The following is a 12674-nucleotide window of genomic DNA, read 5'->3' as shown; positions in this document are numbered from 1 at the left end:
AGTCTGAAAAGGAAATAATATGTGGGGGATATATGCTCTCAAGATGGTTCTCTTCTAACACCAAATTATAAAGCTAACATCACGTGAATTGAAGGGAATCACACAGATTGCTCTCTTTGTTGCACTTGTGTATGCGAGATTCTGGCATGAGGCGCCGCTACCCACAAAGGCACCTCTCAATGATTTGCTTCTTCTTTCAACCCTTGATTCTTACCCAGATATGGTTGTCCGTGAAACTGCTTCTGTCATTGTCATTGTTTCAAATGTTTCCGTCAAAGCATTCACTAGACACCTCTGGTATTTGTCAGAACACCTTGCTGCATTAGCTGTTTTTGATAGCCGGGTGGATGATGAGACAAAGGCAAAGATGGTGAAGAACTTCAAGCGGGCTCCAAAGCCAAACAATCTTCATAGGATAGATGCTAAAGCCTTCAGGCTTTCTGACTCAGTGGACACCTACATCACAAGTCGATCTCTTGAATTATTTGGTGTTGTCATCTCAGAGTCTGACAAAGAAGTATCACTGAGTTTTCTGGAAAAGGAGCCACACCTCTGGAACACAGACAACTCATACCAAGAGCTTGAGAAGAAGATACGCAATATGAAGGTTACCAATGAATGTGCTGAGCGAGGTGTTGCTCTCATCCAAACTTTCCATGACACTCTGACCAAGAATGAAGAGCAGAAGCAATTTGTGTTGAGAGTTGTGAAACTTCATCGTGAAAACTTTCCAGTGTCAACTAAAGCCATCTTGTCAACGAAGTACGCAATGTTTTGAAACACAAGTTTCTGAAAACAATGTTACGTAAAATCATTCAAATTATGTGTATTCTGATGTTGTACACCGCACCTTTCCTATGCCATCTCCAGGCATTGCAAATCGTCATTGCCGGGCACCGAAGGGGGCTCGGCAGTGACGCACGCTGACAGGGAGTACTGTGGCGGACACGATGGCTCGCTGGCGCGATGACATCATTCCGCGCACCAGGAGGGTGTCGGCCACGCCCGAAGGGTAGGCGTGGCCTCGGGATATACACGGGGCTCACAGCCCGGAGCACGGCAGTGCTATAGTTTGATCCTTGGAATAAAGACGCTTTTGATTGCATACGTTGTTGCTTCCTTTATTGGCAAGACAAGTCGTGCGCATAGCACCGCACTACATTGGTGACCTCCAACTAGTTCAGCCGACGCTGACCTACAGAACGCGCCATGACAAGCAGCAACGCGGTAGCGGTGAAACTCCCTGAGTTTTGGGAAGCTCAGGCGGAGATATGGTTCATGCAGGCCGAAGCCCAGTTTCAGCTTCGTGGCATAACGGCGGACGAGACGCGCTATTTCCACGTCATCGCTGCCCTCCGGCCCGGCACAGCTGCCCGAGTCGTGTCCGTCCTACGGAACCCACCGGCTGACCACAGGTATGAGGCGCTCAAGCGTCGCCTCATCGCCACGTTCGGCCTCACAGAGGACGAACGGGCCGACCGTCTCCTGGACCTTCCCGACCTCGGCGACACGCGACCATCGGTCCGAATGGACCACATGCTGTCGCTACTGGGGGACAAAGCACCGGATTTTTTATTCCGGGCGCTCTTTTTACGCCAGCTACCGGCCCAGGTACGCCTCGCGTTGGCCGGTTCCAAGATAAAGGAACCCCGCGTGCTGGCCGTCGAGGCCGACAAGTTTTTCGTGGCGTGTGACACGCGGGCGAGCTTCGGTGCGGCCGTCGCGGATCCCGGGGCTGACGCTGTTGCTGATGCACCACACCTCGGGGTTCCCGAGGCTGATGCACACCGCCTGGCCGCCGCCACGCCCCGCCCACCACCACCGCGAAAACCACGGCCTCCGCCTTCGCCGCACCCCTGGTGCCATTTCCATGCCAGGTTTGGCCACAAGGCGAGGAGTTGTCGCCCGCCGTGCTCGTTCGGCAAGTCGGGAAACTGCCAAGCCGGCGCTCGGTAGCGGCCCTGAGCATCGGCCATTCCGGCAGCCTTCTTTTTATAACGGACACCTTGTCCGGGCGCCGCTTCCTATGCGACACAGGTGCACAGGTGAGCGTTATCCCTGCCTCTACGTCCGACAAGCGAAACGCGGGCCGGGGCCCCGCGTTGCTGGTAGCCAACGGAACACCCATATGCACGTTCGGGAAAAGCTGCCTCTCCTGCGGTTCGGAGGGCAATGCTTCAAGTGGTCGTTCGTAACCGCCGGAGTGCCCATGGCATTGCTCGGTGCGGACTTCCTCTGTGCAAACGGGTTGTTGGTAGACGTGAAGAACAGACGCCTCTTCCAGGCTGAAACGTTCAGCTCGCTTGCTTGCGCGCTGAGCAGCTCGTTGAGCGGCTCACTGAGCGGCTCACCGAGCGGCTCACCAAGCGGCTTGCTGAGCGGTTCGGTCCCGGCGAGGTTGGTTTGTACGCTTCCGGCAGCGGACAAGTTCACCCGCCTCCTCGCCAGTTTCCCGGCCCTCACGCGGCCCACCTTCTCGGCGGTGGCTGTAAAGCACGGTGTGGAACATCACATACCCACCGTTGGGCCACCGGTCTATGCCCGGGCCCGCCGCCTCGAACCGACGAAGCTTGCGGTGGCGAGAGCGGAGTTCGCTACGCTAGAGCGGCTGGGCATCGTGCGGCGCTCCAAGAGTGCTTGGGCGTCACCGCTACACATCGTGCCGAAGCCTGGCGGGGGATGGCAGCCGTGCGGGGACTACCGCCGCCTCAACGATGCCACCACCCCTGACCGTTACCCGGTCCCCCACATATAAGACTTTTCTGCCCGGTTGGCGAACATGTCCTGCTTCTCTAAGGTGGACCTCATACGCGGCTACCACCAGGTCCCCGTCAGGCCGGAGGACATCCCGAAGACGGCCGTCATTACGCCATTCGGCCTCTTTGAGTTCCTTCGGATGCCCTTCGGTTTGAGAATGCGGCTCAGGCATTCCAACGTCTGATGGGCAGCGTCTTGCGCGACCTGGATTTCGTCTATGTCTACCTGGACGACATCCTCGTCGCAAGCGCGTCCCGTGAAGACACCTCCGCCATCTCCGCACGCTCTTCGAACGCCTGGGCCAGCATGGCCTGATCGTGAACCCCGCCAAGTGCCGGTTCGGCGTCGCCGAGATCGACTTTTTGGGGCACCGCGTCACCAGGCATGGGGCCATCCCCTTACCAGCAAAGGTGGAGGCGGTCAAGGGGTTTCCGCGCCCCCGCACGATCAGGGAGCTCCAGGAGTTCCTGGGCATGGTGAACTTTTACCACCGTTTCCTGCCCCGCATCGCCCAGCTCCTGCGCCCCCTGCACGAGGCCCTCCGGGGGAAGCCGGGCAAAGGTGATGTCGTTTGGGCCGAGCAGATGGACCCGGCGTTCGCGGGCGCGAAGCACGCCCTGGTTAACGCCACCATGCTCGCGCACCCGGCGCCCGATGCACCGATCGCCCTCACCACCGACGCGTCGGACTACGCGGTGGGCACAGTGCACGAGCAATGGGTGCGTGGAGCTTGGCAACCGCTGGCGTTTTTTTTGCCGGCAGCTTCGCCCGCACGAACGCCGGTACAGTACCTTCGACCGCGAGTTGCTAGGGCTTCACCTGGCGGTCAGGCACTTTCGCCATCTGCTCGAGGGCCGTTCGTTCACGGCCTTCATCGACCACAAGCCCCTGGTCTTCGCGATGGCCAAGGTCACCGAGCCGTGGTCGGCCCGGCAGCAGCGTCACCTCTCGGCCGTGTCCGAGTACACAACGGACATCCGGCACGTCGCGGGGAAGGACAACCCGGTGGCGGATTGCCTTTCCCAGTCCGTCACCCACGTGGTCCACCTCGGCATCGACTATGCCCAGATGGCGGTGGACCAGACCACGGACCCCGACGTCCAGGCCTTGCGGACCGCCATCACGTGCCTCCGCGTCACCGAGGTGCCGTTCGACGGCGCGGGCACGGCCCTCTTGTGCGACGTCTCCCTCAGGCGGCCTCGCCCCATCGTGCCCGCGGGCGGTTTTTGACGCCATCCACGGCCTGTCCCACCCGGGCACGAAGGCCTCCCAGAGGCTGGTCGCCGACAAGTTCGTCTGGCATGGCCTCCGGAAGGTCGTCCGCGATTGGACCAGGATGTGCTTCGCGTGCCAGCGCGCGAAGGTGCACCGCCACACCCAGGCCCCGTTGGCCCTGTTTACGGTGCCCGAACGTCGGTTCGACCACGTTCACGTCGACTTGGTGGGACCTCTGCCCCCCTCGCGGGGTTTCATCCACGTCCTCACCATGGTGGACCGCACCACCCGATGGCCGGAGGCCATGCCTTTGGCGGCGACGACGGCGGCGGACGTCGCGCAGGCGTTCATCACCACCTGGGTTGCCCGGTTCGGCGCCCCCTCGGACACCTCGTCCGACCGCGGCCCCCAGTTCACCTCAGAGCTCTGGGGGGCGGTCGCTCGGTGTCAAGCTGCACCGTACCACGGCCTATCATCCCCAGGCCAATGGCCTGTGCGAGCGTTTACACCGCTCCTTAAAGGCCACGCTCCGGGCCACCCTCCGCGACGGCGGCTGGTTCGACAGGCTCCCCTGGGTCCTGCTGGGCCTCCGGACGGCGCCCAAGGACGACCTGCGCGCATCCGCGGCGGAGTTGGTCTTCGGACAACCGCTGTGGGTGCCGGGCGAGTTCCTCGCCGACTCCACGGCACCATGGTCCGCGCGCTCGGTGCTGCAGGAGACCGCCCAGAGGTTCGCCCCGGTGCCGACGGCGCACCACGGGTGCCCGCCAACGCACGTCGCCCCGGAGCTTTGCACGGCGGAGTACGTGTTCGTCCGACACGACGCCCACCGGACACCGCTGCGGCCCCTGTACGACGGGCCCTTCCGCGTGCTGGAGACTGGGGCGAAGCACTTCACCCTGGACATTGGCGGTACTCCTGACCGCGTGTCCGTGGACCGCCTCAAACCAGGCCACCTCGACGTGCACCACCCCCCGCCAGTGGCTCAGCCCCCGCGTCGGGGCCACCCCCCGGCGGGCGGACCCCCGGCACCGCCCAACACCGCCGGCACACCACCCCCCGGTCCCGCACCCATCCCAGGGGTAGCCGGTGGCATCCCGGCATCCCAGACGCCGCCAGCCGCCAGAGGGCGCTTCGGCCGGGTCATCCATTTTTTTTTTTTTAATTTTTTTTTTTTTTTTTGTATACAAGATCGAGGCTCGTGAAAGAGCGAACATTAATCACACAGAAAGACAAACTGACACATAAAACATATAACATAGGGAGCGGTAGACAAGATGGGGAGAGAGGGGGAAGGACACAAACACATTTGAGAGCAGGGACCGAGAGACATGGAGACATCGAGAGATCTGAGAGAGGGCGAGGGCTTTGGGGGGGGGGGGGGCGTGGGAAGGGGGCAGTGGGAGAGGTATAAAACATATGGACACTGCCAGGACTTCCAGGAAAGAAGTTGGAATTTCAAACAAGGTGGATCTGGGGTGAATTAGCGGGGGTAGAAAAGTTCAAGGTTTTGGATGGGGGAAGATAAGAGATGGTGGTGAACAGCTGTTTTAAAGACCTGGAGGGAGGAGTGGGATTGAAGGGAGTGAGGGAGTTTGTTCCAGAGGCGGGAGAAAAGAGGAATGAAAGAGTGAAGGTGAGCGGAGAGCCGAGATTTCGGCAGTTTAACCATCAGAGGGTTGCTGGCAGATCTTGTGCGACCTGTAGGAATATTTGGGGGACAGAGCACAGAGAGAGCTGGGGGTGCAAGGCCGGAGAGGAGTCGGTAGAAGACAGAAAGACCACCTACCTGCCTGCGGTGAGTGAGTGAAAGGCCCTCAGAGATAGCTTCATCGCGGGAGATTCCAATAATTCTGAAAGCTTTGGTTTCAACAGCGTGAAGCCGAGCTAGGTGTGAGGCAGGAGCACCGGCCCATAGGGGAGAACAGTATTCCATTGAGCTGCGGATGAAAGCCTTGTATGTGGTGAGGAGCTCAGGTGTGCCGAGGAAGGACTTCGCACGACGGAGGATGCCCAGTCGGCGACTGGCTTTGGAGGCCAGCTTGGAAATGTGGTTTTCCCAAGAAAGATCATGGCAGATAGTGAGACCCAAAATCTTGAGCGACAGAACTTCTTGGAGAGGATTGTTGAGAAAGTAGATGGGAGGGTTGTCCAGTCGATCTTTTCGGAGAGACATAGTAAGAGTGTGAGATTTGTCAGGATTGAAAGACATGTTCCACTTGTTTGACCAGTCTGTGATTTTGTCCAGGTCTTCAGAGAGTGAGGAGGCAGCAGACTGCCGATCTGAGGGAAGAGGAATGGAGCGGCAGAGAGTGGAGTCATCAGCAAAGAGATAGAGAGGATTTTCGAGAGAGTCAGAGAGATCATTGATGAAGACCAGAAAAAGCACGGGGCCCAGAACACTGCCTTGGGGAACTCCAGCCTGAACAGGAAGAGGAGATGAGAGAAACCCATTCAGGGCCACACGTTGACGACGACTAGAGAGGAAGTCCGCCAGCCATGCGTGGAGATTTCCATGGATACCAAAGGAGGAGAGTTTGGTGAGCAGAGCGGGGTGCCAGACCGTGTCGAAGGCACGTGATATGTCGAGGGAGACAGCTCTAATTTCCTGTTTGGCATTGAGGACCTCCATCCATTGTTGAGACAGCAGAAGCAGCATGTCCAGAGTAGAGTGACCTGGTCTGAAACCAAATTGATGATCAGAGATCAAGCCATTGGAGAAGAGGAAAGATTTCATATCAGAAGCAATGATGGATTCCATGACTTTGCTGATAATTGGGAGAAGGCTGATTGGTCTGTAGTTGCTAGGATCTGTTTTTGCACCTTTTTTGTGCAAAGCGGTGATGTTGGCTGATTTCCAAGCAGATGGCAGTTGACCTTGAGCAAAAGAGAGGGTGAAGAGAACAGAGAGAGGGTGAGATAGAGCAGCAGAGCAGGATTTTAGGACCCGTGGGCTGATGTTGTCGGGTCCAGTTGCAGAATCAGAGTCGAGGGTTGACAGAAACTTTTCCACCTTGTCAGGAGGAAAGGACACGGAGTCCAGGAGCAGCAGGGTACGACTGGGTATGGTGGGTACAGAGAGGGATGGGTTTGGGACACAAGATTTAGAGGCAAACACAGAGTTGAGGCATTCAGCTTTTTCATGTGCGGAGTCAGCTGTGTAGCCGTTTGAGGTAAGGGAGGGGATGGAGGGGGAACAAACACCAGAAACGGATTTGACCAGACGCCACCAGGATTTGGAAGAGGGAGACAGATAAGAGAGTTCGGTCTTGAGAACAGAGAGATATTGTTTCCTGGCTCTCCTGAGGGTGGACACACACTTGTTTCGGGCTTTGTGAAAGGAAATGAGATTTCCTTCCGTTGGATTTGCTTTCCAGGAGACGAAGGCAAGTTGTTTCTGGGCAACAGCCTCACCACAAGATTCCGTGTACCATGGACGGGAGGAAGGGTATGACAACTGAAGACGAGATGGGATAAATCTGTGCATGAGAGAGAGCAATTTACTTTGGAAGAATTCCCAGGATGAGTTGATGTCAGAGGTGGTAGAGATGGGAGACCAGTCCAGATGATTGATGGCTGCTTGAAGACCGTGCCAGTTGGCCTGAGTGAAATGCCAGACTCGTCGACGCTGAGCAGGCTCCCTGAGGATGGTCAGAGAGATGTCCACTTTAACAAGGACATGATCAGATGATCCGATCGGAGCAGAAGAAGAGCAGCAGACATTTTCAGGAAAGTTAGTCATAACCAAGTCCAGAAGAGAAGATGTTCCGTTGACTGAGATCCGGGTCGGGAAATTGACAGATTGTGTCAGTCCCAGTGAGTCGCAGAAGTCCTTTGCTGAGGAGCCATGGCTGGTGAGAGAGGTACCCACACCCAGCCAATTGGCATGATGACAGTTGAAATCACCACATATGAGGAAGAGAGAGTTGGGATGAGTAGATAGAAGTTGGTCCATATCATCAGACAGCGAGATGTAGATGGAGTCATCACTGTTTGGTGGACGGTACAACACACATATGAACAAGAGGTGGGAGCGAAGGGGAAGCCGTAGCCAGAGGTATTCCTGGGGGTGAGGTGGAGAGAGTGCAGTGCAGGGCGAGTGAGGAAGAGAGTTTTTGATAAAGATAGCAACCCCGCCTCCAGGACGAGGCTCAGGTCTATCATACCGGAGGAGGGAGTAGCCCGGGAGAGATACTATGGAATCAGAGACATCATAAAGGAGGAAAGTTTCTGTTAAGCAGATCACGTCTGGTTTGACAGAAGCAACCTGTATGGAGAGATCAGTTAAGTTTGAACGAAGGCCCCGGATGTTTGAGGTCCATACCGTTAATGAAGAGGAAGGGGGAGCATCAGATACAGAACAGGGGGGAGGAGGGGTAGGGTAAGATGTGGAAGAGGTGGAAGAGGTAGGGAGAGCTGTTGAAGGTGTGTCAGAGATTTCAGAATAGCTCGGAGAAAGGGAAGGATGGGGCGGACAAAAGGTTTGATGGTGATTGGGTGAGCCACAATGAGGTGTTATTTGAGGAGGGGGAAGAGCGAGGCAGAAGGTTGGGGGAGATGGAGGTGAGAGTTTGAAGGGGGAAGAAGCGGGGAGGACGCTTTGAGGAGGGGGAGTGAGAGGGGGGAAATTGAGAAGCAATGAGGGTGGGGAGATTTGAAGGGGAGGGGTGAGGGGGGAGTTTGGGAGGGAAGGGGCAAGGGGAGGGATTTGAAAGGGATGGGATATGGGGGAGATTTGGAGGGGAGGGGTGAGGCAGGAGTCTAGGAGGGGAGGGGCGAGGGGGCGTCTTGGCGGGGAGGGGTGAGGGGGTAGTTTAGGAGGGAGGGGGCAAGGGGGGAGATTTGAAAGGGATGGGTGATGGGGAAGATTTGGAGGGGAGGGGTGATGGGGAAGATTTGGAGGGGAGGGGTTATGGGGAAGATTTGGAGGGGAGGGGTGAGATTGGATTTTTGAAAGTGTACGATTTATGGGAAACGAACATTTATTGCAAAATGAGTTTCTTGTGACCTTCGAGTTAAAAATACGTTTAAGGACGCTGGATGGAGGATGGAGTGCAGGAGAGTTTAGGGAATGTAGAAAAAAGGCACTATAGGAGATGGATATTTTTTTTGGGATGAATTGATTTGGTGAGCAAGTCGAAAGCAGCCTTTTAAAGAAGAAGAAGAAAAAGGTGTTATAAAATATGACGGAATACATAACTTGAGGGGAAAGTGTAAACATTGAAGGTTAATGAGTGAAAACTATCTGGGGAAATGGGGGAGAAACACGTGGTCGAAGAACGAACGAACGAATAAGAATGAATAAACGAATGAGAACAGAGAAGGAAATGTTTTTTTTTTTTTTTTTTTTTTTTTTTTTTGAGTTGAGATTTACACAAGGAAGTAGGCTATGGGTGAAAAGACTGGGAATACAGAGAACGAAAGTTATTGGATCACAAACGACGGACCACTGAGAGAAAAACAAAGCCTCAAGGTTGTACAGTGCACACTGTACAAGGCCTTGCTCGCGACACGGCAAACAGACGATCAATTTATGAAAGATAAACACCGAGAAACAACCAAAGTTGCACACAATAACTTCACACACCGAAAGATAAATACAGTTTCGACAAAATACAATTGTGAACAGACTTAACTTCGAAAAACGTGGAGACCGTGTGGAGCTTCGAAAATCCCTGCCGCCGTCTCCAAGATCTCGCGAGATCTCGATATACACGGGGCTCACAGCCCGGAGCACGGCAGTGCTATAGTTTGATCCTTGGAATAAAGACGCTTTTGATTACATACGTTGTTGCTTCCTTTATTGGCAAGACAAGTCGTGCCCCGCAAACTGACCCTTCTGCTTCCTTTATTGGCAAGACAAGTCGTGCCCCGCAAACTGACCCTTCAGGTGCGCGGGAATTCTGGGGGGGGGGGGGGGGGGGGGCGCGTGTGGCGGACACGATGGCTCGCTGGCGCGATGACATCATTCCGCGCACCAGGAGGGTGTCGGCCACGCCCGAGGGGTAGGCGTGGCCTCGGGATATACACGGGGCTCACAGCCCGGAGCACGGCAGTGCTATAGTTTGATCCTTGGAATAAAGACGCTTTTGATTACATACGTTGTTGCTTCCTTTATTGGCAAGACAAGTCGTGCGCATAGCACCGCACTACAGTACTCAGTTTTCACTCTGGTTGTTTGTTTGTTTTCTTTCTTTCTTGTTTGTTTGTCCGGGTGATATTTCAGTCATCCTTTGAGCTAGGAAGCTGAAATTTAGGCACAATAGTGAGCAAGACCTTTGTCAAAAATTTTATTTTTTGTTTTTGGATTAATCAATTAATTGAGGAGTTATTTAATTATTAGCGATTAATTAAGTACTTATTTAATTAATCAAATTTCCTTTCTCTTCTGACCATTAACTCAGGCACCTTTTGAGTTAGGAAGCTGATATTTGGACATGCCAATGACCAGGTGATTTGGCTGCAAAGGATATTTTTGATTTATTAATTAATCAATTAATCAATTAATCGATTAGTTATTTAATTATTTGATTCATGACAAATTTTTATTTTTTTTAAGTTACAGATTCTGATGAAATGGTGGTGGTTTATGTGTTCTATGACCGAATTGATTAATAATTTAATTTTTTAATTGTTATTATTTATTTATTTTCATTATTAATCATTTATTTATTTTCTTTCTCATTTGGCCAATATCTCAGGCACCTTTTGAGCTGGGAAGCTAATATTTGGACAGGACAGTGACCAAGTGATGTGGCTATCAAGGATATTTTTGATTTATTGATTAATCATTTAATAGATTAATTATTTATTGATTAATCAATTAGTTATTTCATTTTTTATTAATGATTTATTTAATTACATTTCTAAAAGATACATCTTCGGATGAAGCACTGGTGGTTTAGTTATGCTATTAGCCAATTGATTAAGAAAATATTTTGTGATAATCTTTTATTGATTTTAATTATACAATTAATCCATCAATTAGTGTACACCTCTCCCTCCCAATGCAGCCTCTATGAGCTGCACTGCAGTATTGCCGGGCGCAGGAGGCGCCCCGGCAATGCCGCGCTGTAGGATATTTAATTATTTGGCATGGGGGCGGTGTACTTTGAATGTATCTGTACTTGTTTACTTTGTTTTGATTGTTCTGATATATTTGTTTTGTCGTCTCTGATAGATATTTCATATTTTCTGATGGATGATTTATTTTTTCCGATAAATGATTTATTGTCAAATTAATACATGAATGTTTAATCTACTGTTTTGTTTTTAATCTTAGTTTGACTATATGAATGAACATTGAACAATTAACAATGAACAATTGAACATACATGTACATTGTACAATGGTACATTGTACATAATTATTTATTAGTTTACAAACAAACAACAACAATAACAACAATAAATAATTTGAGTAATTGAAAATAGATAATTATCTATGAATTGATGTATGATGCTAAAAATTCTGTATCTTATTGTTCATTAAAATTTGTCAACATTTTGAGCAACCTCTAAATATTGTCCAATCAAGCTCGAAGTTTCACCACAAACTACTTTCTTCAATAGGAATAGGGGCAGGCTTGTGGAGAAATGACAATCTAATCTTCGAATTTTTGGACCACCCTAATGTATGTGTATGTATGTATGTGTGTTTGAATTTATGTGTGTATGTATAATTGTATATATATATACATATATATATATATATATATATATATATATATATATATATGTATAATATATATATATATATATATATATGTATGTATGTATGCATGTATGTATGTATCTATGTATGTATGCATGTATGTATGTATCTATGTATGTATGCATGTGTGTATGTATATAATAATAATAATAATAATAATAATGCATTTATTTTATATAGCGCTTTTCAGGAAGCCCAAAGACGCTTTGACAGAGTGCAAAACATAATGCATAGCAAAACATAAAAACAATTGCAAAAAAAGAAGAATCAATAGGGAAATATTCAAAGCACAAAGGAGGGAGAAGGAGAGGAGATTAATATATAATTATGTATAATGTATTATCTGTGTATGTATGTATGTATTTATGTATGTATATGCATGTGTGTATGTATACAGTATACAAGCTACGCCTCACCACGCATCGCTACAAAGGAACGGGCTTGTTTAAACTGAGGATAATGACTGTACTTGAGTTGCTGTGTTGTCAGGATTTACACCAAACATAATACAAAAAATTATGTCGCACAAATTTATTTGTAGTGTTTGTTATATTACATTTTTATAAGCAATTTAGGTTGAAGATTCAAGTTGAAAAAAGAAAACAATTCAAAAAAGATCCCCTCAGCACAAACATACGGGGGGGGGGGCGGAGGGGTGGGGGGGGGGAGGAGGTGCAGACTAGAAGTTTGGGACGACTACACCTCACCACCATGGAATAAAAACACCTCACCACCACATTATTAAAAACACCTCACCACCACGTAATTAAAAACATCTCACCACCACGAGTTCAAAACACCTCACCACAACAAAATTCAAAACTCCTCACCATCATGTTATTAAAAATACTTCACAACCACAGAAATAAAAGTTTGAGGGAGTAGTTCAGTGACAACACACACTGCCCACATATGTCATGGCCAAAAATATTGGCACCCTTTCACTTTTTTCAAATAACTCACAATTTTCTATAAAAAACAAGTTGAAA

The sequence above is a fragment of the Myxine glutinosa genome, chromosome 7 (assembly GCF_964187855.1).
Source record: "Myxine glutinosa chromosome 7, kmMyxGlut1.1, whole genome shotgun sequence".
Lineage (NCBI taxonomy): Eukaryota > Metazoa > Chordata > Myxini > Myxiniformes > Myxinidae > Myxine > Myxine glutinosa.
This window is presented reverse-complemented; position numbering follows the sequence as displayed.